This window comes from Alligator mississippiensis, chromosome 4, assembly GCF_030867095.1.
Source record: "Alligator mississippiensis isolate rAllMis1 chromosome 4, rAllMis1, whole genome shotgun sequence".
In the NCBI taxonomy this organism is placed as follows: domain Eukaryota; kingdom Metazoa; phylum Chordata; order Crocodylia; family Alligatoridae; genus Alligator; species Alligator mississippiensis.
The window spans coordinates 105,071,634-105,091,922 of record NC_081827.1 but is presented as its reverse complement, the minus strand read 5'-3'; the positions used below and the strand labels follow the sequence as shown (position 1 = coordinate 105,091,922).

Genomic DNA, 20,289 nt, shown 5'->3' with positions numbered 1-20,289 from the left:
ACCCTCGACCGACTTGTGAAGAAGTTTTTCCTTATTTGTCAGTGTCTATGTGATCAGCATAGCCTATGTATGATATAACAAGTGGATCTGACCATGCCAGACCCTCTTAAAAGTAGTTTCCCAATACCACTGATACCTTCCTTTTGTCCATCCACTGTTTGCACTTTTCTCCCCCATGGATCCTAGACTCATGGGACATTTTCTTTTGGGCTGTGATGAGGAGGGTAGATGTGGACCCTGCTCATCTTTCCATTTGCAGATAGTCCCCTTATTGTATGGCTTTGGGGAGGCAGGTGCAGACTCATTTTACAAAAAATGGTGCAGTGGTGTGCACCTTTTGTTGGTGTGCATTGTGTAAAGGACTGGGTTAAATTGTTTCAGTAGTATAAATTGCTATTAGGTTGTCTTGTATCTATCCTGATGAGAGAGTCAATCTGTGCTAGTAGGAAGCAAGAGCTCTGTCAGAAGGCATTTGCTTGCATGTAAAGGTTGGAATTTGATGGAAAATGTGCTCATTCCATAGCATGAATCCTTCCTTTAAAAAGAGGGTAATTATTTTGCCAAGCAAGGGCTCTCAATATTAATGAAAACTTACCATATTTAGAATGAAGCATTCAATAGTCAGTGGAAATGAGGGATTTAATCCTAAAACTAGTTATGAAGTACCCTCAGTTTGTCTGTCTATGGCCTTAGTAATGCTGCTGTTTAATGTAGACATCACACATAGAAGCATTTTACCTCTGTGGCATGACTTCTTCACTTGTTTCTTCATTAAGGAATTATGGGGGTGTCTATGTTGGTCTGCCATCAGATGTTCCTGCCATGATTTCCAGTCAGACAAAGACTGCACCTAAAGGTACTTATATAGTATAGATTGCATTTTCTTTGTACACTCATTTCTGCCTTTTGTTTCGGAAAGACTTGTTCTTATTCGTTTAAAATTGCCATCCATCTACTGTAGCTGAGTAATCATAAAGCAGTAATTTGCATCTTGCCGTGCTATTTTTGCAGTGCGTTCTCTCTTGTGGACAGCTTTAGCATAATTTCTTAGTGTTTTTTAGTGTTTTTTGATTAAAAACCCCTCCACTCCAAACCCACTCCAAACTGTCAGGGTTAAGAGATGGTAATATATGTTTATGGAGCTTCTCCATTCACCATTTATTGTTTTGAAGGTATTTATTGAAATTGTGCTGAATTTCAATAATAGCAAGGTAGCAAAGGCCCAATTTCAGCTTGATTTCTGCTCTCTCTTATGCTGAACCCACAGCAAATTGTTTTGTTCATTTTGTAGTTTTCAGGCAAAGGAAGAAGTGTTAGCTACACAGATACTGTACTTGCTTGACAAGATAGTGATTTAATTAGTACATTGTCATCTGTAGGGGTGAGGGAATATGAGGAAGAAGGGGCAGAGAAGAATACTTTTTTGGTTGCTTTCTTTTATGGAGTAAATAAATGTGGGTTAGAATGAAGTTGGGTTGGTCAAGAGTGGAGAGGAAGATGCCTTCCTTGGTCAGAGGCAGGAAAGCAGGAGAGAATGTGGAGTGGATTGCTTTAAATTTTTTTTGAGGGAAGGTGGTAGAATTTGTTTTGCTCCATCTTGCTATTTTAATATTTTATTCTGTTTCTGTATTTTTTATCTTGTATTGTAACCTGCCTTGAGCCTTTTTAAGGAAGGGTGGCATATAAATCTAATAAATAAATACAGTAATAAGTAAACACTGAAGTGTCTAATATTTTTTTATATTTAATAAAACACTGTTAGTACATACATGCTTGGCACGGAGCACAACAGGGTCTTAACTCCTGACTGAGCCTCTTAGGGCTGCTGCTGTATAGGTGGTTGTTGCTCTTAATTACAGTAAAGCTATATAAGCTGCATTGTTATTACTTTGGGCATTTTTACATGTGCGCTTGATGCAGCACCAGGCACTTTTAATTAGCGAGCCGCACTAATTAAAAGTGCCTGCATGTCACGTGTATTAGTGGTGCAGCCATGCGGAGAAAATAGTGGCGGGGTGCTTTGAGCTAAAGCACATTGAATGTGTTTTATTTCAAAGTGCACTGCTGCCATTTTATCAGCAAAGGTTCCCCACATACGTGTAAGTTAGGGCTGTGCAAAGCTTTGGTCGCTGATTTGATTTGGCCTGATTTGGCGGCCAGATCTCTGAATCCAAATTGAATCAGGAAACCCATTAATCTCTCTGAATTGAATCAGAAGCCTCCGATTTAGATTTAGAGAGATTCGATGATTCGGACATAGACACAGCTTTATGTGTGTTTTCTACCTACCTCGGTACCAGGTGGCTCGTGAATGCTGAGATGGTGGGGCAGATGGAACGTCTCATGGGAGCATGGGGGGACCCCAGTGCGCTCGGGAGTGGAACCAGAAGTGGACCAGGAGCATTTCCAGTCCACATCCATCACAGAGCATGCAGGGACCCACGCCCCTGGCTTGGCAACTGTTGCCTCCTGGGTCGGGGGGGGGGGCACCTGTGGAGGGGGCTGGAAGTACCTCAAGCCAGGAGTGGACCCATAAGTGGACTGAAAGTACTTCCCCACCGTCTCAGCGTTCCCTACCGTCTCAGCGTTCATGAGCCACACCTGATACCTTGATGTATGTAGAAAAAACATACGAAGCTGCATCTATGGCCGAATTGCTGATTCTCCAAATCGGAATTGAATCTTCAGATTCAGATTCGGCCAAATCAAATCGGGACAGTGATCCAAATCAAGTAATCAAATCACTCTCCTCCGAATCAGGCTGGATCTGAATTGAATATGGCCTGCTTTGCACACCCCCAGTGTAAGCATCCTAAGTGATTTGCCTTGAATATTATTATATGATGTTTTAGATATAACAGTGTTACATTTTCTAATTGTATTTGCCTTTCATTTTCCTTTTAAGATTAGAAGAAAATAAACTCATCAAGATTCAATCAGCGGGAGGTACAGTATGATTAAATGAATGCTATATACCTGGAATAACCAAGTCTAGGGCTGTCCAACTTCTGGGCAGCCAGAGGACATGTGGAACTTGGGCCCCAGACCTGGGAGTTGTGCAGAGTGGGCACCACCCCTTCCCCTCACCATGTGCACAACCCAGCTTCCACCCTGCTGTTTGCACAGTTCCACCCTGCTGGCCACATGTGCCATGTGGGCAGCTGGTCCTACAAAAGGGGCAGCCCAGCTGATCCTTGTTGCGTGGGCAGAACCCCCACCCTCTCCCAGCTTCATTCATGTACAAGCAGTCCACCTGCTGCACACAGACAGCACACGGACAACCTGGCTCCCTTTGTTTAGTGTATAACTTGCACAGCCTGGCTCCCTTCCCTTGGAGTAGGGGGCAGGATCCAGAAGCCATAAGAGCAGGGAGGGGGATTCTGGAGACCACTGCCACTAATTCTAGAGCAATGGGTGGATTGGTGGCTGGGCAGGAGTCCCTGGGCCACATGTTAAACCTTCACAGGCTGTGTGTATCTTGTGGGCTCCCAGTTAGACCGCTGTGCTTTAGTTAACAAGAATGTAAGTGACTGTACTTGATGTTTCAGGGCAGTATCAGGTGAGACTTATTTTACAGTACTGATAAACGCAGTATAAATCACCTAGAGCAGGGGCTAGGCAACTTTTTTTGGCTGCAGTGCCGAAAAAACCACAATATCTACCTTGGAAGGTGCTGGAGTGCCAACATGCCAGAGCCTGGAGCAGCTGTTTGCAGCCTCATGGCTGCAGATGGGCCACAGAGCCCAGTCTCCTTGCAGCAGGGCTTGCAGCCTCCCAGCTGCGTGCTGGGAGTAGCTTGGGCTCCATGGCTGGCAGTAGCTGCTTAGAGCCCAGGCTGGTGGTGGTGTGCCAAGCAAAATGGCCTTGTGTGCCACGCTCAGCACACATGCCGGGGGATGCTGACCCCTGACCAAGAGGCTGAAATAAGGTCCGAAAGCCTCCTGTGAGAGGCTGTGTGTCCTCCACTCCCATCTGCTTCACGGGGGCCAGGGATGCTCAACACTTCACAAAATAAGGTCAGCAGACTTGAAGAAACTTGACATGGAAGCATGTAGATTGTGACTACTGTACTTACTTTTAGTGCACAATGTCAAAGGGCTACGATGAGATTTGGCACCAAATATATATTTAGAAAGTGAAGTATGTATATGTATATATGAGCCCTTCTACATGTTCAAATTAAAGCTGGGTAGAAACCAGCTATAGATTTGTTACACATTTTTCAAGCACCAACTTTATATCTTGCTGGCTCTTTTTATAGCTGGATAGTAATTTTTATCCTGTGTTAATTGCTTTTCATGTGTGGCTGGTCTAAATGTATTGTGTGAGTAACCCATTAATTGCATAATTTATGTAACGTGTAGCAAGGGCCTATAAAAGTGAAATATTGGACTACTTCCATGGACTTGTCTTACTGATATAAATGGCATCTTTGACTTGATCTTTCAAAGTACAAACTAGGGGTGGGGTATGTTTTTCTTTTTCTTTTGACATTTTCAACTATTTTTTATTTACTTTTTTAAATTTACATTTTTCCATGGATAATTTGGATTTTTTTCAGAAAAGTTTTACTTTCTTGGTGGTGGACTTTCAACAAAACCCTCAAAATGTAGTATAGGAGGCAGGCCCTTTGCACAAGAAAGTTAGATGAAAACTCATTTTTTCATTAAAAGTCAGTTTTGACAAAGTATTTAACCAGTCTTATTGCTGAGCACACTGTTTTCAATCCAGATCTAACTGTGTGAATGATTCCCATTGACTCCACTGGAACTACTTATTTCAAGTTATGCCCTTGAAATAGGGTCCTTCTTCTACTTCCATTGACTTCTTGAGGTAAAGCATCAAGCCCTTGCTTATTGAATCAGGGTCTGATCTTGCAAAGACTTACACATGTGAGCATCTTTATACATGTAAAAGGTCCTGCTGAGCTCTATGTGGCGATGCTTATATCCATGTGTGTTTGCAAGGTCTGGCAAAAGCACAGTTAATGGGTTGTGTTTAATGGCTTTACAGCATTGTTCTTTCTCACCATCTAAAGCTGTTTAATTTCTTCCCTTCTTTTCATCAGTCATCTGCCTAGACTACTCATCAAAGTCTGAGAGAGCTGCCTTTCAGCAGAAGATTTTTATATTTATATAGCCTTCCAGATAGCAACTTCAGAGCACCAAAAATCTTAACTGTTGCAAGTTACAACTACGGGTAAAGTTTAATGTTACAAAATGGAATAAATTTTACTCTGCTGGTTGCATTATGGGACCTCCTGCTGTCATCTAGTGAAAAAGGAGTCAATGAACTCATGTTGGATATTTCTGCACAAGAGCTAACTTTGACCTGCAACATATTTCACTTTAGCCATATTGCAGATTTAATCTATTACGCCACATATTTTTTTCCAACAATTTTTTATAGCTTTTATATAGAAAATCATGATTACTGTTCACTTAATAGTTCTTATAGTATGCTATTGTATATTATTAATTTACTTCAGAGTAATATATTTGACATGTTTGCAGCTTTTTAGTAATAATGCCATTTCAAATATTTTTGCTGTGAAACTTAAAGCATAGAAGCAGACAGGCATAAGGTCATTAGGTTTTTATGGTTACTACTGTCAATTTTATACAATGAACCAAGTGATGAAATCCTGTTTTTACCTTTGAAAAGATATTATTGCTCAAGGGGAATTTATTTGAATAGGTATATTGCAATTTTTAAATATTTAAAAAAAATGCCTGTCACTGTTTCTTTCAGCTTTATCTCTTCACAAAGTGTTACAAACCTAAACAGACATTTATTTTGTGTCTTCCATTCTATGTAATATCATATTGACATTTTCTTACACAAAGATGGTAGCAATGATGTTGCCAGAAGTATCTACATTAACAACCAGGTCCGCATATTCCCCTGAGGAATTTTTATCAGTTTCCTATGTACTTCTAGTTCATCTCTAAGCTTTTCCTTATGTATGGTAAATTGTGGCAGGGTGAATGTTTTGTCACTTCATTGTATTGTAGTGTTAAATGATTGATGGGAATCTTTAAAATTCATTAACTTCATAAGAACTGTAGGTTTCCCATAAACCACCAAACTAATTGTACATTTCCATATTTCCACATGAACATGTATTTACATTATTAAAGCATTTTGCATAATTCTTTAGTCAAATTCCTTTTCTAACAGGACATTATTATGGCACATGACCAAAACAAAAGAAAAAGTAGGAACATGTGGACAGCAAAAAGAGAAGCATTTAAAGTTATACTTTGCCCTCCATGGTATGTGCATTTCTCATTGATTTCACCAAAAACCTATCAAGACTGGTAAAGGACCATTAATTATGAATCCAAAAAACTTAAAACACTGGTTTTAAGGCATATAGTAGATTGGTAGGAGAGAATCCCTTAAATCCTTTTAAGCTAAATGTTATTTATTAAAATAACTACCACTCTCATGATTGCTCTCATGTGAATATCAGCCTTTTTTTTTTTTTTTAATGCTTCCCTTTTCTCAAAGGCAAACACATACCTGACAGCTGAGCTGTAACACCTTCTAATAAGCAGTCTCTGACTTGGAAAATTAGAATAATGGATATCTGTACAAGTAAAGTAGATATTAGACATCTTGTTCTTATAAACTTACAAAAATTTCTTGATAAGAAAGAGTTGGGGCTCTTCATTAGTGTTTTAATGTAAAGTAGGGACATAACTGTTACATCACCTGGTTCCATAAGGACTGCTGATCTTTAAGCAGCTCGGGAAACATTAGGTTTATTCAGATGGCTCAGAAGTGGGCTCTGAACTATGACACAAATGTATTTTGGACATCTGTCAGTCACCCTGATACCACATTAGTTTAGCTGCAGTTCAAGAAAGCAACAAGGGATTAACTAGTACCCTGTCTGCATACTCCTGTGTTTGGGAAGAATCATCAAAAAGGTGGAGATGGCTAAAGTCTATCCATACTTGTCCTGTACCAGCATCCTAGACCACACACACGACTAAGAAATCAAGAATCAGATATGAAGTACTCTTGGGAGAGTAATATGTACCAAGAATCCATGACTTATTGCTGTTACTGTTGCTGTATGTTGCTATTTCCTGTTTTATGATGTTTAATATGTTTCTCAGAAGCTAACAGGTGTTCAGCCTCTTGCAGGATCAGCTTGTTAGTGATTTGGCCTCTGACTATATAGTTTTCTGGCTTTCTTAGCATTTTTGTTCCTCTTCATCTTTTCCCCTTCACAGCTTCTTGTACAACTGCCAAATGCTTAGGTACTCTGGATCGGATTCACAAATGGTACAGAACAACATAGCTCCCTTGACTACAATGGAGCTGCCCCATTTTGGCCAGCTAAGATCTATACCGTGTAGATGCCCTTTCATTGAATTGCAGCTTTCCAAAGACCCACAGATTTAGAAATGACACTATTATAGGGCCTCTGGTTATGACTGAGAAAAAACTGAAATTCCGACTGTAACATTTGGTTCTTCATGATTCAATGGTGCTTTTTGTGAGGGTAGGTATATTAACCTTACCATCATAGGGTGAGGGTAATACACCTACCATCATGGCCAAATTCTAATTCAGAGGACTGCGTTCTGACTATCAACATGCTCAGCCTGGTATTTCATAAATTAAAAAAAATTGGAGGAAGAATTTTTCTCTTGAATAGGGAAATGGAGAAGAATCAATGTGTCATAGATGCCAGTCATTACCCTGGATGCGTCTTTGGAAGGTATTCTGACACCATGGTGATGGAGGTAGTATATGAAACAAAATAGAATACAAAGAATAGTGAAAGGTATCATTTGTATTAAAAGGCATATTGCTTTTTTAAATGGTATTTGTTAAAAAACTGAATCAGAATTTGTTAAGAAAAAGGAGTTAAATGTTATGGTAGGTGATAATGTTGTGATGCTTCCATTGAGAAATGGCGCTACAGCATTCAGTTTTTGTTTAGCTAGTGGTAGGAACATCCTGGAACTATAGCAATTTAGTTAAGGTAACCATGGCTTCAGAGTGAGGTCAGTCTTCAAAATCTTGTGATTTGGCTTTGCCATTTTGAGACAGCCCCAAAACACTCTACCTGAGCTCACTTATAACAACCCTTTCACTAGAAAATCTCCTGAAATGAAAAAGAAAACATTGGTGCATGAGATCATTTGGACAATCTCAGCACAGCTGGGATATTTAATTTTCAGTTAACTCTCATTTATTTCAATTAAAACAAATCAAGCATATTTTTAGCTTCTAAAAACACTTGGCACTAGGTGTAAAACTGGACCTATATTTTTCATCAAGTTTTATCATAGGGGGAGTGGCCACAGGAAGCCCTGTGCCTTAGAAACAGGCCTTTGAATCATATTTCCTATTCTGTTTCTAGACTGGAGGGGTAGTCATTTACAGCTGGTCTATAACATCAAGAAAAAATTAGGCTACTGTGCAGTTACTGCTACGCCCAGAACCAGTGTCTGCATAGTCAGCGTAAGGGTGTACTTTCCCCCTCTCCCCCTTACATAGGTGTGTCACATTCTAGTTCATCTTGTCTTTTCCTTAAATGCTACAGCAGGGTTCTAAATATACTACATTGTACAGCTGTATGTATTCAGTTGAATCTATATGTTGCGAGGATACTGGAGTTCAGATTTCTTTGCTTAGACATGAAGTCATGCGGATGAATGCTTCCTCCTTGGTTTTCTCACTTTCAGCTCAGAAAGAACAGATTGTTTAGTGGAAAATCGTATATGAAGTAAAAATATATATATATATATATATATTGCCTATTATTGCTTTTGTCCTTATTAAAGCAAGCTTGGCTGTATTTTAATTGGGCATGGTTTTTCATTAGCTCAGCACCAACAGGAAGGAAGATAATGATTGGAAAGGAAAGCTGGTTCCCAAAAGAAAGCAAACAAGAGGGAGCTTGATTCTGCAGCATGGAGCGGAGGGCACTCTGGTGGAAGGAAGGGATTTTGGGGTTCTGCTCTCAACTACCAACAGTATTTATGCCTTTTTTAAAAATCTAATGGCTCTTTAGTGAAACATACATAAATAACATTGGGAACTGGACCAAGGGCTCCATTCTTCTCAGGGTAGCACCTACCTCGGTGGGCTACAAGGTCTGTTCCCTCTTGCTTATTCTCTTTTAGGTCCCATGATTCTGACATTCCCCTGTACCCAGTGACCCAGGTTCAACACAAAGGAGGGAACATGCCTTCAAAAACCTGCCTAGCCAGTACCCTGGTGATAACAGAACTTTTCTGCAACGTGGGAAGTGTTGACTTTCAACCTCTTCAGACTGAGTGGAGCCTAGAATCCAGGCCTCCAAATTTCTGGCTCAGTGTCCTATCTATTCAGACTTTGGACAAAAGGTAGGTGGATCCCCCACTCACCTTTTTGATGACTCAAGTGAATTAAGGCTAAAAGGAAGGCATCTTACAAGGGGAGATGGATTTATGGTGTTCCAGGAGCTTGAACAGGGTAGATTATATCTACATTATGGAGGCAGTCTGTCAAAGCTGGGCCCTTGCTAAGCACATATCACTACCCTGCTCCTGCCTGTGCACTCCAAACTTGGAAGTGTCCCTGTTAAGCTGTTTTGGGGTCATCCCAAGTCAGTGTTATCAATTGTGCTGGAAACTCAGGTCTTGAGAGTAGCTGCATAGAGATTCCCCAGAGTGACTTCAAGGTCACCTTTCTGGACTTGGAGTGTACACACAGGAGTGGGTAGATGAGACATGTGTGGGAACAGCCCAGCCTGTGACATGCTACCACTGCCATGTAAACCTATTCTTGAAGGGCTAAAAGCTGCTTAGGCGCCACATAGATATTTTGGAGGCAGCATAGGATCAGAGGCTTTATGTACAATTAACTTTTATTAACATCTTATTTGTGGAGATGCAGAAGTGGTACCTCTAATATGAATTTGTGTAAAATTTTATGATAGTAGTAGCTCTTCAAAATCTCATATATTTTTGAAACTTTGCATTGAATTTTTCAAAGTGTAGCTTTAATTATCTGGGTCAAATGGTAGATTTCACTCAGAGGTACCATTAAAGAGAAAGAAGGCTCACATCATACTTAAAGCCTCAGAGCAGGGATCAAGTGGGACTTTCTTCATTGGGATAAAATTCATCTCTATTCAGAGATCCCAAGCAAAGGCCTTTGTCCCAGTAAAATGTCAGGGTGAAATCCTGGCTTTACTGAAGTTGATGATAGAACTCCTGTTGACTTGATTTCACCCTGTGTCCATGGTGAACAAGACTTCAAAATATCAGGTCATAATTGAAATGACATAAATTGTTTTACTAAAGGCACGTTTACACAAGATGTTAACTGTACAGTAGGCTAATTAGCTGTGCAATAAACGTCTTGACATCTATATATGCACCCCTACTAGGCTGGAGTAAACTAATTTACTCTGCAGCAAGATAGTACTTGTAAATACTATCCTACTGTGGAGTTTTTTCCTCTGCAGCAGTGGATGTGTAGACTCTGCCCTGGCAGGCTGGTACACAAGTGTGCCAGCCAGCCCCTCTGCAGCACATTGAGCTGGGAGGAGCAGCCCTAGTCTGGCAGATTGACCCCCACAGCCCCTGTCAGTCAGAGCTGCTCCAACCTGGCTCAACATACTATGGTCCCAGATGCATGTGAAGATGTGGTGCCCGGGAGCAGTGAACTCCAGAGTTTATTCATGTGCATTAATTACACTTGTAGACACACCCTAAATCACCACAGTATCACCCTCTACCCACAAGAGCCTAGTGATTCTTAAGCAGACAAGGTTCCTTGGGTGAATTTGATATCTTTTATTAGACCAACCCAAATAGTTGGAGAAAAGTTATTAAGCAAGCTTTCAGGTTCAAAAACCCTTTGTCAGGCTAAGGAAGTTTCAGCAGTTGGTGTGTGCTCTTCCTGGATGGAAGTGATTCTTAATATACTTCCCAAGCAGTAGGTGAGTCACAGCCAGCCTGTTTTCTGAAAAGTAGACTTCCATCTAGTTCCCATAGCAATCAGATGTGACAATTATTTCAGATTGCTACTCCAGTTCCTCCAAAGTATGTGCCTACTAAAACAGCCCTTATATGGCTATAGTTCCAGAGAAGTTTATAGTGCTTCATCACTTCCAATTGACACAAAATTGAGCACTTTAAATGGATTGGTCCTGACAGAGGAGGGTCTGTAGGGCACATTTTTATTTGGCTATAGAGTTAAATAAAAGTATGCAGTGACAATGTATTTTCATCTCTATGCAGCAGTTCTATATCAGTATGGCAAAGAATCTTTAAAATATGGAATAAATAGCTCAAATTTTTTCTAGAAGAGAGCTCTGCATGTGATATGTAACAAAGCACAATTTCACCCTTTGTGTTCAACTTCCTTTCACTTATTTTACATTCGCCAAACATAGGAGTTCTTAAAGGACAGCTAAATCTTGCTTTTGGATTGGCGCTTAGTCATGTTAAGTGGACAGCTGTGTGCCTATTTGAATATTCCTTGAAAACTCGGTCCTGATTGTTGATAGGGGTCAAATGATGCATGATGGCAAAAATTATTGCATAAAATTAAATCTTGTTAGACTGTGACTATAGAAAATATAAATTAGAAATGTTTATTGAGGCAGATTCTGTAGGATGGGGATAAACAATATTACACTAGAAATGGAGTGATTAGATAGAAAAAAAAGTGGTAGATTATGCAGCACAAATGGGGATGCGAAAGTGAGCTGGAAAACTTGAATGAGGTAAAAAGGGGCTCTAAAAGGATAGGCCACCTCCTTCAATCATCTTTTGAAATTAGCTCAAGAAGTAAGTTACAGTGTTAAGGTGTTGTGGCAGGAGGAAAGGGCTTGGTTCATTGATTTGATCTGACTGAAATCATCTAGGTTGTATATCTCCCCTGGTACAGGAATTGTCTCTTTTGTCTTTGTCTACCTTGTGCGTCTATGATGTAAATATACACTACTGTTACTACTTTCATTTATGTTGCTTGCAGCATTCTGCTCATATTTAATTGTTGTAATTATTTAGGAAAATTACCTTACTTTTGAAAACCACTTTGATAGCTGGAAGTGTGACAGCACCCATCCCTGAGGATGGCAATTAGTGCCTCCTGGAGGCTCCACTAATTCTGCTCTACTTGCAGAAGTATCAGCAGCCCCCTCAGCTCTATTGCAGCTGTTGTTTAACCTACTGCCTTAAGCCAAGCCCTTTTAGTCTCTCTCTCTTACCAGCTTGCCCCTGTTAAGTGGCCTGTGGCTTTTTTTCCCCTTTTGTCTGCCTTTCTCTCATTGCTGGCCTGCATGCAGCTATATCTTTCATTCTTGAAATAACAGGGATTCTGGACCTCTGTTACAGAAGATGATAGCAGGCAAGGTAGATTGCAACACAGGCAAAAGAGAGAGGGGTGTTGAATCTTAACAATAACAAGGATAGCAGCAAATATTAGTTATGCAAATAGAATAAAAATTTGAATACAAGTTAGGGAAATGTTTAAAAGTGTCGGAATAGCTTAATAGTAGGAGAACTCAAAGATGTTTATTAAGTTAAGTGGCAAGCAATACATCTGTAAGCTATCTAGTCTTTATTACAACTCCTTTAGTTTATAGTTATGCCATCCATGTCAACATTTTTCATATAGATAATGAATTACTGTCTAAGGATTTGTTTTTTATGACAGACAACTTAATGCCTTCTTTGAGAATTAGTGGTCTAGTTGGGTAGTTCTTATTTTTGGGATTTGATTCCTATGTTAAAGAAGGCAGCAGTGAGGCTAAAAACTCTGAATTTGCTGCATACTCTTTGATGTCTGGATTTCATGACAGCTAGAGCCTTAGCTGACATCTTGGTGTCTTAAGCAACAGCTCCAACAATACAAGTTCAGAGTTAACGGGAGTCCTGAAAAAGGCTCCATTTGAGAGAGAGAGATGGATTCAAAGAGCTTACGTTCAATAGCTGTCTGGAAAACCAGGAGTAGTATATAGTAAACCAATTTTGGTAGGGAATTTAATTTTAATGCCAGTTAGGGGGAATGGAGCAACTGTAACTTTCAAAACTTTCCTGCTTAATAGATTAATAATATTTGGAGAATTTAGCCTGAACTAGCATAAGAACTTTGCTTATGATGTTATTGTTTGTATGATATTTAATTCTTGAGAGACCCAAGAATTCTAATGAAAAGAACTTTGAAATCTCAAATGTGGAAAGAATCTCTGATTTGTCGTAATAGGGCATGTCTATATGTGTATTTAAGTGCAAGTAAATTTAATGCGCATTAAGCTAGTGCACATTACGCAGTTTTTGGCATGTGTCCACATGTGCAGGGACTTGGCACTGAAGTTAGTGTCAAGTCCCTGCAAGCTTGCCATGTGCCCCAAGTGGCTGGGCAGACCCGGTACTAAAGTTAGTGCCAGGTTGTGTTTACACACACATTTTGTAGGTATCAAATTTAGGCATGATAATAGCCTAATTTAGCCATTTTTAATGCACATTAAGGGTGTGCACCTGTAATGCACATTAAGTTGGGCTAATGCACATAACGTATTTTGTGTCAATGTGCCCATAGTGTACCAAGAACAGTACCATATCTTGAGTTGTATACCTTAAATTTCAACAAGGGAAACCGATTTCTCAGGTGAACGGGGAAAAATTAATCAGCCTGCAGTCCTTCATACATGTGCATATTCCCAATCATGATGCCAGGGAGACAGGTGTAAAGCTGAATCCTAGTTGCTAGTTCTATAATAAGGACTTTCAAAATATGCATTCTTACACTTGAAAAGCTCTTATTCCTTAATATACCATAATAAGTTATAGTAATGCATAGCAACAGCCCTTTGTTTTCAGCAAAACTTCAATTTTGTAGTAAGTCCTTATGGTTCCTCTCTCTGCTTTTTTCTCCTATTCAAGGGTAATGAAAATAACAGTTATACATGATTTTTCAGTGTTACTTCCCAAAGCTGCTCGTACTAATTTTTTATTTTTTTGGCTTTAATAAGCCTCATACTTCTTCCTCAGATTCATCTTTGGACCTCTGTTTTTTGTTTGTTTGTTTGTTTGTTTTTTTTCAAACCTGTAAGGTACAAAATCACAGCCTGTTTCTACACTGCATTCTGCTTTTTGTTATGTCCTGCAGAATGAGAATAAAACACTGCCATTGGCCTAGGAGAGTAGGGAAGATTCTGTAATTTCATTCATTTACTTTGTATGAGTATAAATTATAACAAAAAGCACAAGGCAGTGCAGCATCTAATCAGTGGTTTAGTATTGGGCAATTCACATATTAGACATTACACACAGCTGAGACTTTTGTTCTGTCATTGCACTTTACAAAGGAAGCAGTTGTAACCTTCTGGAAATTTCACTAAAGCAGCTCCTTATCTTGGCTACATTTCTTTCAATAAAGTTGTGCCAATTTATACCATCTGAACATTTTTTCCCATTGAGCAGTGACTTACAACTGTTTTAGACTCAAGGTACCCCTTGGTAGGCTCATTACAACCCTCATAACATTTCGCCTCTTACTTTCCACTTGTCTTTTGACTATGAAAATATAATAGAGCAGTTTTTCTGTTGCAAAGAATTCAGAAAGACCACAACAGGTCAGAATGTTTTTAACACTATGGATTTGTATTTGAAATCTCTGGGTTTATCTTGTGAGTCACATTTGCAACACTAACATTGAATCGTGTTTGCATACCTAAGATTGTCTGGCACCCTGGAGCTCCCTTGAAAAGCTCTCAAGGTGCCCCAGAGCACTGCGGCACCCCAGTTGACAATCACTGCCATAGATTTTCTACTGGGCTGCGGCTGATCTGCATGGATCACAGGCAAGGTAAAAAGATGACTGGAAGTTCCTATCTGTATTTCTCTGTTATTGTAGTGTTGTCGCCACCAAAAGTCTGCTCTTATATAAATAGGTGGAAATTGCCTAAGAGTGTTGAAAAAGCAGCTGTGGACTGGTATGGCAAAAGAGCATCTCAGTCACCTTCTTTTTGCCGGACATACTCTACTGCCATGAAAAACAGGAAGCAGGGAGTGGAAGTAGTATACAAGTCTTTGTATTGGCTTTATATAAACCCCACATTAGGTGATCCTCCCTGGGCTGTTTCAGTAATTTTACAGTCAAAATATGCTAGCGATGAGATGCCAGGACAGTCAGGAGTGTTAGGAATAAGTTCTAAAGAAAACTTACATTTCTGTATTCATCACAGTTAGAGTCTATAGATTGTTTCCTTACGTTTATAAAAATAAGTTAAATAAAGAAATTTCCAACATTAAAATTGAGCCTAAGAAATGATTTTCCAAATTCTCTCCATCTTCCATGTAGCTGAAACGTTATGCATTTTATTCCTCACTTTTACAAACATGTCATCAGAAAAAGGTAGTGATTAAAAGTCTACCTTGTTTTATAACGGTAGTGTTTTACCCTTGCCCTGCAAAGCCATGTCATCCAGCCCGGGGCTTCTCACGGGTCTGGAAATTTGGCAGTGGGGGAGCAGCGGCTGCATCAGTTGCAGGGGAGCTCTATAGGACAGATGACATAGCCAGTGCTAATCACTGGGCCACGGCTGAGCTGGCATGTGAGATCACTGTGGCTACATCCGATGCATGGAGTTGCACCTGTACGCTGACCCTGTGTGTGGGATCCAGCCCATGGGCTGTACCTATGCCACTCATCCTGCCCAGAAGGTTGAATACCACCGGTTTAGAACATTACCTTCAAATGTTAGCACAAGGATCATTCTGATATAAGTCATTCAGTTCTAGGGCATGCAGTTATTTATATTCATCTTCAGAATTATTTAGAGGCTTTATTTTAATGAATGTGCTTGAATACTGTGATTCAATAAGTTGGCTGGCAGTACTCAAGTGAGGAACTATTTCATTTTAGAAAATAGTTTAACAATGCAAACAGTATCACTTAGTTGTGACAAAATTGTATTTTTGGACTGTAGTTAAAAGTAATTAAATTGTTTTCTACAACTTTGCTCCTTAAAGAGTTCTTTTAAAAGATGTTTGAAAACTGCAGTGTAAGCTTTATACGTATGTCATAGTTGGATTACAGTTATATACTTGTATTGTTGTTTAAGCCATGAAAATAAATCTCTCAAGATTGGCTTCTTTTTAAGACTCATTCTTTTTGAGCACAAAGGTGATCCCTTGTAACTATAGTCAAGGCTGTCTCTCCTACTGATGCAGCTATTCTCCTGTAGATAATAGCATCCTCTCTTCTCTGTGATGCTTTGAGGAGCTTGGTAAAAGCAAAATGGTTTTTCAGGTAAACAAGTACCACCGGTTGTGTGTTTACACAGCATCTGGCTCAGTTTGGCTATTATTGCACTATAAATAGCATTAAAAAAGGCTTTCAATGTTGAATCCTCAAGCAACCAGAATAGTCAAATTATGCCCTCAAAAGTTAGAAAACACCAGAATTAAGATTGATTTTGCAACTTTCTTTTTAGTCTCTAGTCCCCATATGCATTATGATACAGTCCTTAATAACATGATAACATATTCTGGTTTCCCACTGGATCCTTAGTGATTAAGTAGTTGAAGCATTTTAAAACAAGCTGCAATATGAATTCAAGTATGAAAATGAATGTTTTTTTTTCCCTTTGCAGACAAGGTTCTTTAGGTATATCTGATATCTTTTATTAGACCAACTAAAATAGTTGGTCTAATAAAAGATATCGGATTTATCCAAAGAACCTTGTCTGTCTATGTCCTTAGAACAACATGGCTACAACCTACACCCCTGAAACGTTGTTTTTTCCTTGGAATTTTGTGGAGATATTTATTTCACAGTTTGCTGTCAGCCACTTTAAAGGCAAGGCTGAAAACTTATTTATGAGACATTTTCACAAATTGGCAAAAATATTAACTTTTACTTATTTTGATGCAAATGTGTATCCAGTTCTGAACATTCAGAAAGTTCAAGTTCTTCCTTAAAAGAAATGTTCTTTTCTATCTAGTAGAGTGCAAAACTGAAAAGGCCCAATTGGGTTGTTCTTTTCAATTTCCTATGAAAATACAAAAACACGATGTATGTTCTTAGATTATTCTGTTTGGCCCTAGTTTTAATTTATTAGCAATCCAAAGCTCTTCATGTTGTTAAAATGAATTAAAATAGCCTTAAAAATAATAGGCAGGCTAGCACTTCCATTGCTTCTCAGAAATTAGGCCAAGGTACAGGCAGGATTTGCAGAAAGGTAGCTGTCGCGTTCCATTAGACAGAAGTTAACCTGTTGCAGGAGTGGCATTAGAAAGGTGTCCCATATGTTAGAAGACCCAAGGCAACCCTATTGCAGAAAACTTTACTTTCTGGAATTTGTGCTTTTAAAACTTTGCATTGGTTAAAGTTATTTACACATGGGAAAAAAAAGCCAAAAATAAATATTCTCACAATTTTTTTTTTAATGTGATTTGTTGCATATATAGTTCTAATGCTAAAAATAGGCATATGGGACTGACAGTTAATAGCGCCAGTATTAATTATGCCACATATTTGTTAGTCGTGGCTAAATTAGGCCCAGCGTTAAAAAATAGCTTCTAATTTTGAATGTCCAATTTAAATACCAGTGGGCCTGATTTTAAGAATGGAGCTTTCATTTTTCAGCACATCTGGAAAAATCCAAACCAAGCATCTAAAATCAAGTGGAGAGAAGGGGCTTAGGATATCTTAACATACAACTCAGAGCATTTGACAATAAGCAAGAAAACAAGTTACTTCAAGATAGGTCACGATGGCTGACTATTAATTTCTGCTTTAGGTTGGGGCCCTCCTCTGTTGTTTTTTTTAAGTACTTCTTTTTCTTGGTGGGAGAAACAGACATCTTAGCATTAGAAGTTATTAAAGAGCCTTTTTGTTCTGGTGTTCTGCTTTTTAAAAGTCTTGGAACCTGTCACAAGGTTACTAGAAATAGCTTGGAAATTAGGTTTTTCTGAAGGAACCAACTAAGTACTGATTATGTCCCCATTCAAAAACAGCTGTATTTATTCTTTTGTAATTCTGGAAGAATAGACACAGCCCAGCCCCTAGTTTAAGCAGTGCCCTTTAAACAGACATGGTGCAAACTTGCACACAGCTCTGCATCAGTGCTCAGTTATACACTGCTCTTGTAGGAGCTTTCCTTTTATTTAGAAGAAAGATTCCAGCTAAGCCTCACTTTTTGGACTGAATAGCTGCTTGTCTGTGAGTGCACCTGTGCAGAAAATCACTGCAGCAATTAACCTATGCTTTTTTGACTTTCTGTACAAGTCAAATCATTTCAAGGACCAAAATGAAACTGAGTTTCCAATTCTGCTTCCACTGAGATTTGGCTGGTTAGGAAGCTAGATTTATAGATGCATCTAAGCATGGAGCTTTAAACCATAATAAATAAGACTCCTTGCACATGTGATTGCTTTGCTTTGATTTTAAGGACATGAGCTCAGCTTGAAACTCTTCCGCCTGGATGCTGCCAAATGGTCGAGGTAAAAACCCCTGAGCCCCTGTCTGGTGGAGAATTCCACTGTCCCAAGAATGCAGAGTACAAAAACCCTAAAACTTGATTTGGTCAAACAAAATGGGTTTAATTTTGTGGCCAGGTTTTGCCTATTGTAAGAACTATGATTTAAAGGCTCACATATTCTCCTTCGTGACCTGGAAAAGGATTTAACTGACAAAGGAAAGAAAAATAATTTTCAGTGCCTACTTTGTGCTCAACCTTGGGTCTGGTTGGTGTTGGTAGATATTAAAAAATGTATCTTCCACAGTTCCTCAACCAAGGAAGGACCTTTGCACTCAGATCCTCAAATTGATGCACTCACATAGATTACTATTGCGGCAAGCTTGATCCAGTCTGAGATTCAACCACTCCAGATATGGAGCTAGTTGGTCAGGTTCCTCTGGAGAGCTGCCTGAATTTGTACCTGCTCCATCATCCATGGGGATTGTCACTTTGGGGGAGAAAACTTTGACAGCTCCACAAAAATAGGAGGAGCAGGAAGGTCACAAAGACCCCTCTCAGAAGAGTCTTAAGGTAAGAAAAAGGCAGAGGGTTGAGGGATGAGGGGTCAGTGGTCCATGAAGGGATACAAATCCCATGGGAAAGGAGGGGCCACAGAAATACATAAGAGGCCTCAGGTATGTGACATATGTGTAGGGGTGGTAGTAAGTGGCAGAAGCACATGAGGGTATGGTAGGGACATAAAAGAGCACAAGATTTTAGAGGTACACAAGGGGAAATCAGGAAGTCAGATGTACTTGGTGGGGTTGGATGTAGGCTAAAGATGTCCAGAGGCCCGTCATAGGATTTTGGGGACAGAAGAATATAGAGGCAATAGGAGCCCAAAGAGGATGTTAAGGATTGAAGGGTTTTCATTGGCACTTAGCTTTGTGGGGTGGGGTTGAGTCTCTGAGGTTCTTAGGGTGGATCTTTGGCAAAACCCAGGGCCCTGAAAAGGTTTGGAGTTAGGTAGTCACTGTCTGAGGGAGCTAGGGGTTTGGATGGAGGGCAGTGACTGAGATGAACCCTTCTTGGTGGGTATCATGGAGGTGCTAGGGCTTTGGGAATAGTGACTTTCTGGTCAGGGAAAAAGGAGACAGATGTTTGCAATGGGAGACCAGATGCTGGAGGACAGCTGGTTGCATGGGGTATGGGACTGAGGTAATTTGTTGCTCAGTGAAAGCAAAGAAGGGCTTAGAAGGAGGCATGCACATTGGGTGTTTACTGGGAAAGCTGGAACTTTTTTGAACACGTGGAAATTCCACCTTTCTTTTGGCTTTTGTGGTATGCAACACTTTGAGTCTTTGTTGAGTTCAGATATCTTTTAACTTCAAGAGGAACTCACAAACATATCAGCCTGAGCCCCACAATGAAACCTGGAAAAGACTGAGGGGAAAAAACAACCTTTTCCAGATGTTGTTGACCCTCAGAGAAAATTTTAAGGGTTTGAATTTAACAGCCTTTGACAGCCTCTGTTCCCAGCAAAATGAGTCCTTTACTTCAAATTGGAATACTGTCAGTAAATAAAGAATAACACTGTATTCTTTTTTGACCCCACTCCCCCCATCAGACTGAGGTTTACAACACCACTTGATTAAACTAAGACAGTCCTGGTCATTCTTGTGCTATGTCACGGTCAGGCTGGAACTTGCTAATAAATATTTAATGGAGTTATCCTTTCCTAGACTGCTTTGTCACCCGTTACTTGGTTCCTATTAGACTACTTCAGTTAGCCTTGCTTACATGTACATGGCATAACTTAGGTCTTTAGACTGTGCTAAATTTACTGAAACTATAGCTTA

At 39.6% G+C, this 20,289-nt stretch overlaps 2 long non-coding RNA genes across 2 annotated transcripts in view; both read left to right on the top strand.

The window, feature by feature from the left end:
* Positions 1–791, top strand: part of LOC109283649 (uncharacterized) — a 30,119-nt gene extending 29,328 nt beyond the window's left edge. The window contains exon 5 of the long non-coding RNA XR_002090908.2: positions 777–791. This is a non-coding gene — a long non-coding RNA (uncharacterized LOC109283649). The remainder of the gene's footprint in view (positions 1–776) is intronic.
* Positions 792–2,902: 2,111 nt separating this feature from the next.
* LOC132250141 (uncharacterized) lies at positions 2,903–6,152 on the top strand. The gene is made up of 2 exons (XR_009461738.1): positions 2,903–2,946; positions 5,069–6,152. It is a non-coding gene; the product is annotated as an uncharacterized LOC132250141 (long non-coding RNA).
* Positions 6,153–20,289: the final 14,137 nt, after the last annotated feature.